The sequence below is a fragment of the Hibiscus syriacus genome, unplaced genomic scaffold, assembly GCF_006381635.1.
Source record: "Hibiscus syriacus cultivar Baekdansim isolate YM2019G1 unplaced genomic scaffold, ASM638163v2 tig00117056_pilon, whole genome shotgun sequence".
Lineage (NCBI taxonomy): Eukaryota > Viridiplantae > Streptophyta > Magnoliopsida > Malvales > Malvaceae > Hibiscus > Hibiscus syriacus.
The window spans coordinates 2301656-2320503 of NW_024063539.1; the positions used below are offsets into that span (position 1 = coordinate 2301656).

The following is an 18848-nucleotide window of genomic DNA, read 5'->3' on the forward strand; positions in this document are numbered from 1 at the left end:
AAACAACCTACGCTGCCCTCACAATTTCGAGCAAGCGTTACAATAGCCCGACATCTCAAGCATTCTGTCATCTACTTCTTCTTTGATTTAGATTCCGACTGAGTATAAGCAGTTCCCTGAAATTTATATCAGCCAGAACAGGAAATTATCACCAATGGTCTTATAGAAATCAGTAATGGTTGATGAAGTCCGAGATGAACACATGATGCTTCTCGGAATGAAAGGAGAAGAAGTAAAGCTAACTAAATGGAAATAATGAGATGTGATGATGATGTAAGCTAATCATAACCTGAAGCCATTCGTCCATTGAGGCATCGGTAGCCCTAGTCCCGACTTCCACCTTTGGAGCCTCCTAGTTTTCTAGCAAAACAAAGAAGTCAAAACACGTTAGCTTTATTCCATAACGAAACATAAGATAACATGTACACGAGCACTTCTCCCTCTGGCTTTCTCTCCTTACAGGTGTGCATGACACAATAAAGTAACATGGCTAATTGAAGCTTTCTTTAATAGAAGAACAAAACATCACGAATATTTACAATTCCCGGAAGAGAGCTATATTAATGATGTATCATGATACTGTATTGTTGAACGTAGTTGCTGCAATAAATTAATATACAATTGAAGGTGGCACATGTACATCCTCAATACCGGGTACCAAAGTGTGAAATTTTAAAATTCAATGACCATATTAAATAAAGAAAAGTAAAGGATTTAATTGAAAGATGTTAGTGTTGGATGATTTAGCAATGAAGGAGAATTAAAGGGTAAATGGGTCTTTGAACCAGGATAATAATTAAAAATTTGATAGTGGGTGTTATACCCCATGTGGACATATGTTGGGAAATTAAGTTTCCAGACATTTCTCCCATCTTCATCTTCTTCTCTTCCCAACGTGAAACCAAAGCTGAGATAAGGTGAGTTTATTTCTTTTGGTTAATCCTTCAAATTAAAGCATAGGTTTGATTCATGAAGCTTTAGGAAAGATGATTGAGATGAAAAAGAGCATAGAACTCAAAGATTTGTAAGTTATGTAGGATTGAAGATAGAAAGTGAATTAGTGAAATTTTGAATAATGATGTATAAATGGATTTAGAAGTTGAATTTGACTTGTCATGGGTGTAATAATAAGTTATAAGTGTTAGAAATAAGTTTGGATTGCATGGAAATTTTGGTATGATTCTTAATTTTAAGAATTTGAACGAGATATGGGAAATTCTAAAGTGTTGGAATGATAAAAGTTAGTTAAAATGGTTGTAGTTGAGTTTAGTAGTATGAAAGGAGTTTTATATGAGGAATTTTATGAAAAATTGTGGAATTTTCGGGTGAAACCAGTTTATTATTGACATGTACATCGATGCACTATGAATGGGCACCGATGCACTAAGACAAATTTGACGGTACATCGATGCATTAAGGGGTGCATCGATGAATAGGAATTTCGAACCTAATTTGGGTACCGATGCACCCATAGTGCATCAGTACACTCCTAAAGGAAATTAGGAATATGAGTTTATTAAATTCGTTTAAGTTATTAGTATCGAATTATAAGGTTTAAGCTTTTTGTAATTGTCATGAAATTATAATTATAGATATCGAGCCAAAACGAGTTCCGGAACAAGTGACAAGTAAGATCGATCGAAGAGATAGGTGAGTGCATATGCATAGCATGAATAGTATTATAATCAGTTCTAGACTTGTGATAAGTCTAGATTCAATATTTTGATACATGATTACATTTCATATTATGAAACATGATATGAGTTCATACCATATGCATTATGTAACGTGAATATGTAGGAAAAGTTATATGAGCTATGTGATAAGGTATGGAATGATATGTTATGTGATAAATGTATGGAAATATATGTCTACGCGATATAAACTATGTGAACTGTGAAAGCCCATGTTATGTAGATGAGAACTATAGGTATAGTTGGCATGCCAAGAGTATATGGTCTACGCGGTCCTTCGGGACAAATTCTACGTGGTCATTCGGGACATATATGTATTCTTTAGAACATGTATGAGGTCTGTTGAGACACTTACTTGATCCTTGGTATATGTATATGATTCTTAAGGAATTTCTATGTGGTCCTTGGACATCATATATAGCACTACGGTGCATTTCTACGTGGCACTTCGGTGCATTTCTAAGCGGTCCTTCGGGACAATTTCTACGTGGCACTTCGGTGCAAATTTATACGAGTTGTGGTGACAACATAGTGCACAACCTCACAATACTCACACCTCGGGTTCTCAGTATTGTATCATGGGCTATTGAATCTATTGAATTTATTATATGAATTCATGATGGTTAATTTGATCAGATAATGGGTAAGATACATGATTATGCAAATTGCATGGATTGAATATATGATTTCATGGTATTGCATTTCATTATGACATTTTCATATATTTTATTGTCATTTTTATGCCACTAAGTCTGTGACTTAGCGTGCAAGTGTTTTACACGTAGGTACTGAAAGTGAGAGATCCATAATAAGCTCAGCTAAACAACATAACTCCACTGAAGGTCAGATCAGAAGTAAATTAAATCGTATGTATTGTTATGGATTAAATATGTTGGCATGTAAACAAAGTCGGTAAATTAAGTATTTATGCTCTGATCGAGTTTTGTGATGTTTTAAATGTATTTGTGTAAATATAAATGCTAGTAATGAACGGTTAAATTTTTACGAGTTTTATGTACATTTTACGAAGTCACTGTAGCAGTGCATCGATGCACAATTTTGCTTCGAAATTTTACTGTATCAATGCACTATAGAAATGCATCGATGTAGTGTAGCACTGTTCACGATATTGTTCATATCGTATAATAATGTTCATAAATACGTTTTTGCCTTAAATTTTTAAATGAATCATAATTTAATAGTATTTTCTTAATATAAGTCCAAAGGTTCTGTATTTGTTAAGAATTTGTTTTTAAAAGTCAATGTGACATCTCAGACTCGTATTCGGGTCGGTACGGGTTGGGGGTTTACAGCACAACTAAAATACCTTGGTGATACGTGAAATTGACCATGAAGCCACAAATCAATGAGAACAAGAAGTGCAATACCAAGGGTAACAAGAAACACAGACTCAACACTGAGGAAACCACCAGCCTCATCAACTTCAATGGTACCGTTATAGAATATACTTTGGAATGGCTGCTGGTCAATCTCATAGATAATCGTACCCACAAGATCAAAAGTTCTAGCCTGCATCAAAAGTTTAGATGTGTAAGCTTCACTGCAAGACTAATTTTCGTTGAAAGAATTTATATACAGTTTAGGGCATAGAACTCCAAGAGTATTCATTTTACCTCTAAGTACTTGCTAACAACAAATATGTAAGGGAAAGTAACTTGCACTGAAGGGGTACAGTTGCATTGTTGAAGGCCTACATGAAAACAGTATATTCAATTACATAACTAAAAACGTCACAATGCAGCTTTTGTCAACAATAATGGTGTAACACTCCAAAATATGGCCTAGGGTGCGTGATCAACTTGTACCAGCGTATAACCTCAGAACTTTTTCAAATACCGCAGAAACCGTTTAATAATGAAGTACAAAAAACTCAGAACACAGTATACCAAAAGCACTGGCACAACATAATAATTGCTCAATCTCATCTAAGGATCATTGTAAGGTCTACAGTTACAACTTAAAGACATAGAAAAATCTATAGTTGTACCAAAACTATGTGCTAATGTTTCTTAAATGATATAAACTTCTCAAAGCAAGGTCAACATCCATCATCACACTAAAAAATAACAGCTAAAAACTGACTCAACTATAACTGTTATTGTTGATTAGAGTAGGTACTAGGTATGCAGTTGCAAGTGAAACACAGACTAAAGGCTCACAATGCATAACTCATATCATTGGCCATATGTTTGATGATGTATATTAACATGCAATAAGATACCATAAAACATGAGAACATGCATGGTCAATGACTTAACTCCATAGACATCATATGTTAAGCAAGCAAACTTGAAAATGATCAAGAAGATCAAACCCAATGAGTGCTTAATTGTATTTATAAAACTATATGACTGAATAATTAATTTTAGGTAAAGTATAGTAATGGTCACTGAACTTTTCTAAAGCTTTCATTTAGGTCCCCAACTTTTAAAACTTGAAATACAATCTTTCAACATTTAGTCCGTTTGCAATATGGTCCCCAATAGTTACGTCAGGGACCATATTGCAAACGGACTAAATGTTGAGGGACCATATTGTAAACAACTAAATGTTGGGGGACTGTATTATAAGTTTTAAAAATTGGGGGACCTAAATGAAAGTTTTAGAAAATTCAATGACCATTACTATACTTTACCCTAAAATTAAATGGTATTTCAATTCACTAAAATCCAATTAAATCAAAATTTATTAAATTTGAATCTCATACTCGTATCTAATTTTAGCATTTATCTCAACCAATCAAGTGGTGTCAATTATAAAAGATGGGGGAAATTATATGTTTAATATCTAAATTATCAATTTTATTCATTTTAATCTATAAGCTTTCATTTATTTCAAGATCATATCTAACGTTTAATATTTGTTTATTTTAGCACCCGTCATTAAAAACTTAACGAAGTTTTTAACGGAATTGTTGTAGGTGGCATTTTTATGGCTAAATTACACCATTCATAACTTAACTATCTTCTCACTCCTATTTTGGTCATTTAAGTTTAAAATTTTTCAATTTAACTACTCAACTTTCAAATTGCTCATGTTTTAATCACTCTAATTATTTTGTTAATATTTTTTATGACGTGACATTTTTATTATTACTTTATTAATATATAATTAAATTAAAAAATAAATTTGAAAGTTATAGTTATTAAATTAAGAGTAATTTGAAAGTTAAGTAATTAAATTAAAAAAAATAAACTTCAGTGACCAAAAGGAGTGAGATAGTTGAGTGACGAATGATTCGATTTACCCATAAAAGTGCCCTGTTGTAACAGCTCCGCTAAAATTTTAACGGCCAGGTACTAAAACGAAACAAAGTAAAAATCAGATATGTTTTGAAACAAATGAAAGTTTAGATACTAAAATGAAACAAAACTGATAGTTTAGGTACTAAATATGTATTTACCCTAAAAGATATGTTATTCTTCGAGCCGATGCATCTATAAAATGTGTGTGAAATGTCAATTAATTAATAAAGTTATACCATATTATAATCTTCATAAAAATAGCATCCATCTTCTTCTTTTAAGCTAAGTACAATATAAACATTGTTCATTTCAGAACACGGTGGAAAAGGGTTCCCTCAGACTGAACAGCAAAACCTAAAACATCACTAAAAAAAACTTTTATGTAAATTCCTTTTAGAAATGATAACAAGGCATGTATCGTGCGATTGAATGCTCCACATTTTGTTGAAAGCCACTAAAATCCTAATGCAACACAAAAAACATGCACTTCGAGATGGGGTCCATGCAACACATTTCGAGTTGAGACGCGAGTGAGGTTGAGTTGGTACATACCCGATGGCTGATTCAGATTTTTTGAAATCAACACACATACATTAATAATATAAGATTTTTGTACGAGACAATACAAATGAATTTTAAAATGGATGATTTTATCGTACATATTACTTTAAATATTCATTTTATATTTTTCAAATTAATACATAATTATTAATAAATCATGCAAGATAATACAGAATTTGAAATACAAAAAAATACTACTATTTTTATTAAAAGAAATATTAATCTTTGAATTCATTAAGTAGTTTTAGTAATAAAAATATTAGTCTCTTTAGAATATTTAAGTTTAAGTAATTGCGTCTCTAAAATGTGTGTACGATATTAATATATTAAAAAATTATGAACATATATTATTTTATTATCTTTCACATTATACAAAAAAAATCTAAATTTCTATCTATTATTTATTTTATTAATAATTATTGATATGATAATTGTAAAAATATAAAATAACTTTTATCAATATTAATTTTTATTAATTTAATTATTAATAAATAAAATATTGTTATTAATTGAAAAATATAATTTTTTAAATGATTTATTTTTATAACTTCTCTTGATCTCTGTGCAAATTGGCCATAGCACTCACTTTGGGTAACAATGGTTATATCCGCGAGGTATTTCTATAATAAAAATTGTATTTTCTACAGGTTAAAATGACGCCCTTTAAAAATAAAATTTCTTCTCACTATTTAATCAGAAGTGAACAAAATTTAATTTGATTTGAAAAGAAATATTATTTAATTTTCAATTATTTAAGTTAATTTGATTTTGATTTCGAATTAAATTCAAATTTTATTAAACTGAAAATATCTATGTACGGAGCCGTTAGTATCTAATACGTCAAAAGCATGAAACATAAAAGTATTAAAGCCAATTAAAATGCCATAAAAGTGACATGTCCTTTTTTTTTATTGATTTGGCCACGAAGTTCGCAGTCACACTTTTCTCACTTCAAGTCTTCAACCACAAGTATAGTAAATGCATTTCAAAACCATGACTTGCTTAGAATGACGAATCTTCCCCAATCAAAACCCTGCACGTGGAATTAACGCCCACAGAAGAGCGAGTACCCATGTAGTCCCGTACTCGAGAGCGTGACCTAGAAATTACCATTTTTGTGTGCCATTCACTTCGCAACTCCCTTGTTGCACCTTATAAATCCGATCGATAAAACGCAAGGAAACGAAAAAGAGAACATAAAGGAGCTGCGATAATGGCGAGGAGTGTTTGTGTTTGTGTTTGTTTGGTTTGTTTTGTTTTGTTTTGGCTGGAATCGTATGCTCTTATGGGCGATATCCCCCGACGATAGCATTGAATCGGAAGAGAAAGAGTTTGTTTTGACTTTGGATCAGTCCAACTTCACTGACACTGTTAGTAAGCACAATTTTATGGTCGTCGAATTTTACGCTCCTTGGTAAGCTTTTCCATTCCCCCCCCCCCCCACAAAAAAAAATGTTTGCTTATATGTTTAGAAAGAAGAAAATTGTTTTCTCAAAGTGCATGCAATGATTGGTAGACGATTTTGAATTTAAGGAGTTTGTCTTATAATTTGAAAATGGCGATGCTAATTAGATATAATTATTTTTCTGAGGTTTGTTTCTGGTGCATTTTTGTTTGAGATTTTCCATTTGAGTAATCAAGAGTTGAGATCGGGGAATGAACTTAGGATAATAGGATTGCTTGATTATTCACCAAGTAATTATCTTTCCTTTTGTTATCAGGTGCGGTCACTGTAAGAATCTTGCTCCCGAGGTAAACAATATTGGCTTTTCCTACAATTATCGATATTTTGTTGATAATTCATACGCTTAATTGGCTGTTAACGAATGAACTTTTTGTTTGTTGTCTAGTATGAGAAAGCGGCACCCATACTGAGTAAACACGACCCTCCAGTCTTTCTGGCTAAAGTTGATGCCGATGAGGAAGCAAACAGAGATTTAGCAAGTCAATATGACGTCAGGGGTTACCCCACACTCAAAATTTTGAGAAATGGAGGGAAGAACGTTCAAGAATACAACGGTCCACGTCAAGCTGATGGTATCGTGGAGTATTTAAAGAAACAGAGCGGTCCTGCTTCTGCTGAAATCAAGTCTACTGAAGAAGCCACTAACCTTATTGATGACAAGAAGATTGTAGTTGTAAGCTCTCAAAGTTTTATTTTTTTTAAGTTGGGGTGTTCGCAAAGTTTTCTGGTGAAGAGTTTGATAGCTACATAGCACTCGCTGAGAAATTACGTTCGGATTATAATTTTTGTCATACATTGGATGCTAAACATCTTCCCCGTGGTGACCTATCGGTTGCTGGCCCTCTGGTCAGACTTTTCAAGCCTTTTGATGAACTCTTTGTTGACTTTAAGGTAACTGGAATGTTGAATGTATTCTATGTCATCATTGAAATACTTAATTAAAATTTCTGTTGTTAGGTACCTTTGTACCATTTACAGTTAGCTAATTACAGAAGCTAATTGCTTTCAGGATTTTAAACTGGAAGCACTAGAGAAGTTTGTTGAAGATTCTAGCATTCTCTTGTCACTCTGTTTAACGGTGATGAAAGCAATCAACCCTTTGTTGTCAAGTTCTATAACAGTCCCAACACAAAGGTAAATTCGATGGTCTGAAATTTCATTATCACCTGGTTCTTTAACACAGTGAAGGAAATTGGAGTGTGGCTGGTATTTGTTTCATAACAAGCAATATCTTGGACTTCAACTTTTTTCACGTTTTCTAAACTACCATATAAATATTTCCAGTACATCTACTAATATGACTTTTGAAACTGGTAGGCTATGTTGTTTGCAAATTGGAGCACTGAAGGTATTGATTTATTGAAATCAAAATATCGTGAAGTCGCTGACCAGTACAAAGAACAGGGCATTAGTTTCCTTTTGGGTGATGTTGAGGTTAGCGGACCTGCGTTCCAGGTTAGGATCTACTCAAATACTGCGGTATGTTTATTGTATTTGTTACTTATTATTTATTTTTTCTGTTGTTTGGAAAACAGTATTTTGAAGTTGAAGAAAGCCAAGTACCTCTGATAATCATTATGGATAATGATGGAAAGAAGTATTTTAAACCCAATGTGAAGGCTGATGACATTGCACCATTTGTGAAGGATTACAAAGTAATTTTTGCACTACATTAATGTATTGGTCCTCAGCACTGATGGTAAAGTTATCCTTATCCTGAAAATTTATGTAGAAGAATCTCACCATTCTGAGAACCGTACTGGTTATGTAATGATTTTAGTGAAGGATACCAATCATAGTGTGGTATGCACTCTTAGTGGTTTTCTGTTTTGCTCACTGAAGTACTCTTCAGCAGGAAGGAAAAGTTCCATCATATGTGAAGTCCGAACCTATTCCCCAGGAGAATAATGAACCTGTGAAAGTGGTGGTTGCTGAAACCCTTCAAGAAATGGTTTTCAAATCTGGGAAAAACGGTGCGTCTAATTCATAGTTTGAAACCATGATGGATACTTAGAATTGATGAAACCCTTATTGGTAGTCATGGTTTGTTGTCTGCTGTAATTGTTTTGCTTCTTGTTTCACTTAATGAGGCAATTTGAAACTATCAAGGATGCTTAGAATCAGTATAACATTGTTTTATCAGACAGTGTAGAGCTTTGAATTTGGAATAGGTTGATCTTTGCCTGTGGTTTGTGCACGCTCCAATAATTTGTTTACCATTGAATATGCAGTTCTGCTCGAGTTTTATGCCCCCTGGTGTGGACATTGCCAAAAAGTGGCACCAATATGGATGAAGTAGCTGTCCATTATGAAAAAGATGCCGATGTTATGATTGCAAAGTTTGTAAGTTCTTAGTCTCATTGGTTTTTAGGGTCTATGCTCCTCTATAACTACCATATATGTATATATGTGTGTGTTCTAGGTTCTTGTTTGGAAGATTATTCTGACCATGGACTTGTTTGTAGGATGCAACAGCAAATGATACTGGATGGGAATTTTGATGTGAAGGGTTTCCCAACGGTTTACTTCAGATCAGTTAATGGAAAAATAACCCCATATGAAGGTGATAGGACCAAAGAAGACATCATCGACTTCATCGAGAAGAGCAGGGACGACGGAACTCTCCATCAAGAGTCGGCCCACGATGAGCTTTGAAAGAGGTAAGTTTGTTTCTTTTACATTTTCTGAAATATTTCTGTGAGTACACTAGTTTGAATCAGTATTAAATGGAGGTCTAATGTCAATTAAAACTTTATTTTGATAGAAGTGTTTAAATGGTGAAATTGTTTGTTTTCTTTTCTGCAGGATTTGAACACGAACATGCCCAATGGCAAGTGGTTACATAGAAGAACCACTATGGAGTTGGCCTGATCTTCCTCCCTCTCTAATCCTGTAGTTCAGTGTATCCCCTTTTTCTGGTTTAATTTAAAAATCTGTCGATGAATAATGCAGGATTTGTAGCCCCAGTGCCATGTTTACGAGTTTTTATGGATTAGAAATTCAACTACATGAAGATGGTTTTGAGTTTATTGTTAGACTATATAAACAATAAATAGACTAATCTGAACATGGCATAAATACACAAGCCTGTTGAACTCACTAAAATTATTATAAATGGAACTTAATGATAAATATGAATTTAAAATGTTTGTCGACCTCGAAAAACAAAATGTTTGTGGTTTATTGCCAATGGAAAAACATGAAATAATTTGATCTGAGAATGGATTACAATGACTAACAATTGGTGTGAAATTTTAACCTCAAGTAATCTACAAAAGTGTAAACTATTAAAAATGTATTGTACTGTTCTATCACTGCTTTAATTTTACACTTGAATTCAATTGAAGTATCGAGTCGACGTGATGATGTGGCTGAGATAATATCAATTGATATTACAGTACACCTTATTTAACGCCATAAATGGCATGTTCGTTTGTCTTGATCTTGCTGGGATATTCTGCTCCAAATTGCAGAATCCATATATGTCTTTCTTCTGCCTTCTTTTTTGTTGATCAAGTCGAATTCGAGTTAATGGGTCTTGTTTGTTAACTCGAATTCAAGTTAACGAGTCTTGTTTATTAAATTTGATTTGAAATTTTTTTGTGAGTTGAGTTGTTCGATTCTGTTTAAATTTAATCGTAAATATTTATAATATTATGATACTATCTGTTTTAATTTAAATGATTTTTATATAATACATTTTTTTCATACGTGACACACATACTCATAGATAGTCAAGAGACTCGACTCAAACTTAAAAATAAATCCACTAAATACTAAAAATTCAAACTATTCAAATTACTATTTAAGTCCTGTTTTATAACTTGACTCGAGACTTGAATTTATAAATTAATTTTACGTCATTTAAGTCAAATCGAGCTAAAAAGATTAATTTTCAAATTGAGACTTGCTCACTAGGCCTTTATAATCTCTCTTTACACGTGATTTCACTCATTTGTTCAATCCTTTATCCATGTTTTAATCATTTCTCTTATATTCCTTTCTTTGCTCGTATCCTCCTAAAAAGAAAGCAAAACATCCCATGATTTCCTTTCTTTCCAACTCTTAAACCTTAAAAACAACAGACTTCTATTTTTTTGTCAAGTACTGGGCCAGCTTCGTTATGTTCCTTAACATTATTTTTTGAGTAACTTACACCATAACCATTGATGTTGCTGGCCCCACAAAAATAACATTCATTGACTTATTGAAATGCAATCTCCCACAATTATAAGCTATATTCTTCATTGTGAATGCAAAATCGCAATTTTTTTCTTACTTCCACTTATCAGGGAACTTGCATTTGATGGAAGATCAATTGTTGTTACTGTGATACACTTGAAGAGGCACAAAACGGTAACAGAAAACTGAACTATACATTTGACGTTCACAGTAACTAAACTATACATTGAAGATAAGTGGAAGTAAGAAAAAAACTATACATTTGATGTTCACTATCAATGAATATTGACGGATCACATAACTAAAACTATACATTTTTTTTATAAGAATTTCAGGCCTCGTTAAAAACCCCCTTCTTGATTAAAGGAGCTTGTAGAGAAGCTCCTTAATCAGCGGAAGGAGGAAAATAGTGCCTTAGGATATTATTGAACAAAATAAATTACATAAGATACAACCTACAAAACACCCCCATGAAAAACATAAATACACCCATAGTGAACAACACTAAATCAACCAATTCCTTCTTTAGCTAAGGCGTCAGCCTCTAAATTGGTTGTCCTATTTACCCATCTAACAACACCATGTAATACATCAAGCCTATGAACAATATCTTTAACCATAAAAGCATAAACATCAGGACATAATTCCACCTCCTTAACCCAATCACTGCCACCCTTGCTATCACTCTTAATAATCAAACGGTCCTTGAAGCTCTCTCGAAAATCAACATAGAACACCAACCCCTTCTGAATAGCTTTTAATTCCATATAGGTCGGAGGCCCCGGACCACAGTTTCCTTGAAAAAGCCTAAGGTCAACCCTGTGAAATCCTTTAAAACTTCTCCTATCCCACTCTTCTTCCAATCTCTAGTAGTAGTTGCGTCAACATTAAGTTTTACAAAACCTTTAGGAGGAGGGGACCAATGAGAAATAGAAACAATCTGTTTGGCATTAAAAAACACGAGTCCCCTAAGGAAGGATCTGAAATAAGAGAATCTTTAGGGATATAAACCTCTTTGTGCTTTGCTAGGAACCAAGAAGCAAGCCTAAACCTTGCTAACAAGAAATATTCAGCCATACTAACTTCCCCCCCTCAAACACAATTAGATTCCTTATTTTCCAAGTTGTCCAAAGGACGACCCTGAATTAAAGACCAAATTGGAGAGTTAGTCTTCATAGCAACCCAAGTAAGAAGAAAGCTTTTCGCATCATCAAAAAAACAGTCTTTATCCTCCATAAATTCAGAAATTGTTCCAAATAACCCAAAACCACGAACACGAGAAAAACAAATGTGAGGAAGACTCATCCTCCAACTTGCAAAGAGGACATACCACGTCTTCAATACCTTGAACACCTCTTTTAACAAGTTCTGTCTTAACAGCCAGCTTCCCTAAAACAACCTACCACATAAAAGACTCCACTCTTGACGGCAAGTCACCCCTCCAAATAATCTTCTTCCAAAAGTGGATGTCCTCCGAACCCAAAGAATCTGATGAATATAACTTTATACCAGAATTTACAGTGTATACCCCATCCCCAGTACCTTTCCAAATCATCCCATCAGAAATCTCCATTGATAATGAAATAGAGGAAATGACATCCATCAAATTAGCCCACTGCTTTAATTCCCAGTCATTTAAATTCCTTCGAAATTGCACATCCCAAATCCAGCCCGAAGAGCTATATTCCCCAAATTCGAATAATTTGCCCATTTTATTAGTGGAAATAGAAAACAATATAGGGAAAATGAGGAAAAGAGGAGAATCCAAAACCCAATTATCATGCCAAAACCGGATTAATCTTCCATCTCCTACTCGAAAACTGCACAAACTTCTAAACTTGGAACCAAAAGTGTCCTCCACAAAGTGATTATTAATCAGAGATCTCCAAATCCAAGAGACTTTTTTAGGGATTTTACTGTCAAACAATAACAGAGAAGAATCCAGATTATATTTCGAACAAATAAATGCCCTCCAAACAGACTCCCTTTCATTGGCATACCTCAAGGACCATTTTTGAAGAAGTGCTCTATTCATGAAATTTAGATTAAGAACACCGAAACCCCCTCAATCTTTGGTTTGCTCACATTCGGCCAAGAAACCCAATGAACTTTATTTTTACCATTTCCTCCTCCCCATAAGAAATTGGACATAATTGAGTTTAGAGTTTTAAGAACCGAAGCTGGTAACTTAAATAAAGATAAATAATAGGTAGGAAGCGAACATAGAACCGACTTGACCAATACCAATCTTCCTGCTAAAGAAAGGGAAGAAGCCTTCCACCTAGATAATTTTCTAAAATTATTAACCATTGGATTCCATAGAGATGTTGAATTCCTATTAGCTCCCAAAGGAAGCCCTAGATAGTCAGAGGGAAAACTACCAACTGAACAACCGAGTGTTAGCCCAATCCTGAACCTCCTCATTCAAATTAACACCAAACAAATTACTTTCTTCATGTTAAGCTGTAAACCTGAAATTACTTGAAACACACGAAGCACCCTCTTCACATTTAAAATCTGCATTTTAGATGCACCACAAAATATAATGAGATCATCCGTAAATTGTAAATGAGATAAAGTGAATGAGCCTTTATTTCTTCCAAGAACCAGCCCAGAAAACAGCCCCTGATCAACAACCTTTAAAATCAGCAAATTGAGAAGTTCTCAATAAAATTAAACAACAAAGGGGATAAAGAAAATCTCTCTAAGTCCCTTTTCCATTGGGATTCCTCAGAAGGAACTCCATTAACTAAAACCGAAACAGAAACTGTGGAAACACATTTTCTGATCCAACCTCTCCACCTGGGACCAAATCCCATTTTCTCCATGACTAGAAACAAAATATCTCAATCAACTGAATCATATGCTTTCTTGAAATCAGCCTTGAAAACATTAATTCCATTTTTCCTCCAAAAATCTACTCCTTCATTTGCAATTAATGAACAATCCAATATTTGTCTACCTTGGGTGAAAGCAAACTGAGTATGACTAATTAAGTCTGAAATACAGCTCCTCAATCTCCTCGAAGACACTTAGAGAAGATCTTATATAATCCACCAACTAAGCTAATAGGTCTAAAATCATCAAGGTCACCCACAGTTAGAAGTCTTAGGAATGAGAGTAATAAAGGTATGATTAATGCCATGATCTCAATCTTTCCCTAAGTAAAATTATGAAAGAACTTCAAATCTCTCCCTTAAGAACATGCCAATATCTTTTGAAAAAGCCATATTAAACCATCCGACCCCGAGCTTTATTGCTATTGCAAGATTTAAAGTATCCCATCTCCTCCTCTCTGTGAAACTTTCTCCAAACTCTGATTATGCTCATATGAAATACTGGAAAAATGCAGTCCAATATCTTCCACTTCTAAAGTAGACTTATCATTGAAAGCCTTAAAAAAGTGATCTCTGACAGTGGCATTTATATCGTTCGGTCTTGAATAACATTCCCCTGCTAATTAGAACATTCAAAGCGTTTCTCTTCCTCCTAATAGAAGCACACGTATGAAAGAATTTGGTATTCTGTCTCCGTCTTCAACCCACTTCGATCTTGAATTCTGGAACCAAATCTGCTCCTCTATCTTATACAAATTCCACAATTCTGATCATAATTCCTTCAGTTCAACTGCTTTTTCACCATTAGAACCATCTTGCATCTGTATACCATCCACTTCTAGCTTATAAATCTTCAATTCTAACTCAGAAATTAAAACTCCTGGAAACTTGTCCCTCTTCCCTGCCCAATTTTTTATGGTAGATTTGGTTTGCCTTAGAATATTAAAAATTCCAACATTCCTCCAAAAGGCCTTACATTCTTGAAATGTAGATTTGACCAGATCCTCGAATCCATCTTCATCCATCAAATAATTAAACAGTTTAAACGGTTTTCCCCCCAATCCATACCTCCATTTCAATTTTAACTATTATGGTCTGAGACAGACCTTGGCAATAACGATTGAACAAGATCTGAAAAGCAGCCATAAATTGGCTATCAACCAAAAACTGTCCAACCTTACATAGGTCAGGAAATCTTGGTTGTTACACCAACTAAATCTACCCCACTCAATGGCAAATCAATCAACCCTGTATTAAGCAGGAATTGGCTGAAAATCCCTATTGAACTGACCAATTGACCATGAACATTTGATGTTTGCTATCAATGATACAAGAACAAGAACCTGATGCGTAACAAGAGAAACAACTATAGTTGTTTATAATATCAAGAGGCACAAAACAGTAACAGACACCAAACAGAGGAGGGAACTTGCAACCAAGGTTTAAAGATAACCTTGCTCTACAAAATACATTATATCTATATATAATCTTATGTGCCAATACAATGATGAGAGGTTGATTGGATTGCTTAAATGTTCATGGTAGTACAATGAAACAAAAATATAAAATTCTAACCAATCCTCCAGGTTTCGATGGGAAATATAAAATCATATATCAATATGAAGAAGATCAAGTTTCATGTACGGAACACAGAAAACTGACCAGATGAAACGCCATGGATGTATTAAACTTGAGCCTGAATCTTCAATGCAAGTATTCGTGCATATGGAGATTGTTGTTTTCACAGAATTCATCAGCCCATGCCCAATCGAAGAACGGTTTCCATATGCAGATGGAAGAAGGCCCAGAATGCTCATATTTTAAGACCTTTCACTTCTCTATATCTCAGTGACTTCTTTTTTGTGTTCTTTGCCTGTGTTGCTTTGCATTTCAAGTAATTCTGTTGTTCCTCTGTCTCTTGCTGTAGCAACATTAACTGCTTTCGGATTATTGCTTGTAGACTGCTGATACATAACCACCTATCATACAAATCAAGAGCCCAACGGTCCCCAAGTGGAATGTTTGTCCCAAATAACCAAATTAATCACTATTGTTAATAGCTTGTTACAATACCTAGAACAGTGAACCTGTAGCAGAAATTTCCCTTCGGCAAGAAAACCCAAAGAAAGATATGGACAACCCAAATAAACACGACAAGCCCACAGGCAAAACCACTTCAAAAGAGTACCAATCGGACTCATCTGAGATTTCATGCTTATTTTCTTCAACTCCCCCATTATCAGTAGCTCAAGGGGAAACAATAGGAGAGCCTCAAGATTATTGTACAGTACAAGGCCCCATGTATTAAGATCAATAGTCATCACCACATGCTTTATGTAAACAAAATCTATAGACATGCTTACCAAGTATGCAACACCCAAGTATAGGCAGTAATGTGAACTGGTAATCAGTAAGAACATAAAGAACACTGCCTCCAAAGATGGTGGCCAAAGGCCCATGTCTTCAATGAAGGCCATGGTTGGTGCAAGAAAAGAGTCCTCCCATTGCAACAAACATGGGAACTGCTGATCGAAGACAATGAAAGTGTCAACATTAGCATGTAGGAGAAGTTCACTATTTGTAAAGAGAGACAGGTAAAATATAATGGCTGCAGGTAGAAACCGCCATAGTCGAAGGTCAAGCCGATCATGCTCAATGACCTTGAACCATCCACATATTAATACACCAGCTCCACTTGTCAGGTACTGCAAAGCAGTGAGTGCACCAGGATAAGGAAATTTCATGACAGCCCATTTGTTGATGATGGAGAAGAGAAGCTGAGATGCAGTATCCTGCCGCAACTCCATAGACAGATACTTGCTTTAGTACATAATTAGCCATGTTTCTTGGGATTCACCAAGAGAGCTAAGACTTCAAGACCATCATTTACAGGATCCTCCACATCCTTAGACATCTGGAAAAAAAAATAAAAAGGTACAATTTTATTACTAGGTCTCGCTATTAGCAAGTACATATTATGTACACTTGGGAATCCCAGGCCATTCTATCCCTTCCCTGACGAACCCACTGCAGGGGCAGGGAAACTTTTTGTTCATTTAACATTCAAAAGTGAACTAAGTTAGGCAAAAGCAAAATTTTATAAGAAATGGAGCAGATTCAAGATATACTGTGATTAACATTTTTGCTGAGAGGTTAAAATGCATAAAATGTAACATTAGTTTTATTTTATAAGGAAATACTGCGAGTAGAAGGAAAGATATCGACATGTCGAGCAACCATTTTGTGTCCTGACAAAGTGACAATCAGATTCATCCATGACCAAACAAATTTTCTGTTGATAAAATAAATACATAAAATTTATTTCCAGACTGATGCCAATCTACAGAAGGAACTCTTCAGCTAAAAAGAGTAGCAGTCCTGCAGAAGGTCATGTCATGGGAATCACCATTTAATACAAAAATGTTACAGACTTGGAGACAGACATGTAATGTTCTTATCATCGAGGCTACAAAGACATCAAAATAAAGACAAACGCGTAATGCAGTTATCATTGAGACAAACACTAAGAAACTGATCATGATTTAAATTAACATATTTTTAAGCTTTAAAATCAAAGATAAATAGCCAGAACCCGAGAAAATGCTAATCCTGAAGTAACTAAGGCTCCAAAAGAGATTTGTTATATAGCACTCAGTTGACTCATGGCTACGTTTAGATATAAACAGAAGGATATACGACTCTAGTACTACCACGAGAAGCCTCTTGCAGATGAACCTAGGAATGGCAACCCGCAGGATTACCACTATTTTGGGTCCCGATAGGCCGATACTCTTAACACGATCATGTTCATAATACCCAACCCAATAACTTACTAACCATTTTTTGAATATTGCCATCTAAATCCCACCCAAATTAGATAAGCAAAATGTATCCTTGTTACACATACCCAATCTTTCGATAGCATTGGCTCAACAAAAAAGAATAAACGGATCAATAAAAGTAAAAAATTGAACTCTTCAATAAACTTACATCAAGTTCTTCCAAAGTTCAAACAGAATGTAGAAATTAAAAGAAAAATGAATCTAAGAATTGATGCAAAGAGAAAAAAAAATCAAGCTGACAAAGTAGATAAAAATATATTTAATTCCAAGTGAACAACGAGTAAATAAAAATCATAAAACAGTTTCAAGGTAACAAATAAGAAACAAACATTAGTCATGCAACAATCTGGAGAAATATGATGTATGCCTTTAAAACAAATATATTAAGAACCTTAGGAGAATCAGACCCTAAAGCTAGCTACTATAGCAAAAGACTGTAGGGCTATATATACCCACAATAAATCCCATGCTCTCATATGGAATTCAAGCCCCAAACTGCTAAGGAACGTAACAATGAGAAATAGAAGAAATGATTGCACAATAATATGTGGATTTACATGGTAATAAAGAAAAATCTCTCTTTGTGTTTTCATCAAAAGAAAACAAATCTGGGAGTAGAAAAACAACATTACCTTTGCTTAAACTATGGGCCGGAATGGGTCTGGACAATATATTGACAGAATAGCAAAACTCAAAAACCAACAACAGGGAAAGATACCAACAACCGAGATGGAAAACTGCAAAATTAGAACAAATTGAAGTGAAATAATGCAATGAGTAAATGAAAAGGAAAACGGTTCCGTTTCCAGATCGGACGAACAAAGAAATGAAAGAGGAAATATAAATTTACAAAGAAACATTTTACGTGGGAAAATTGGAAATCTTGAATACCTTTGAGTGGATGTTGAAGTTCTGCTGCGAGCTACAGCGACTTGCTGGTTTTTCTTTTTTGAATCTCACTTTAACTCGTTTTCAGATTTTTTTCCTTTTCTTTTTTTTTT

The 18848-nt window shown here is 34.3% G+C and overlaps 3 pseudogenes; 1 reads left to right on the forward strand and 2 right to left on the reverse strand.

Moving 5' to 3' along the window:
- Positions 1–69: 69 nt before the first annotated feature.
- Positions 70–3640, reverse strand: LOC120198164 (annotated as a pseudogene).
- A 3143-nt stretch (positions 3641–6783) lies between these two features.
- Positions 6784–9641, forward strand: LOC120198065 (annotated as a pseudogene).
- A 6030-nt stretch (positions 9642–15671) lies between these two features.
- On the reverse strand, positions 15672–16919 carry LOC120198069 (annotated as a pseudogene).
- Between the last annotated feature and the right edge of the window lie 1929 nt (positions 16920–18848).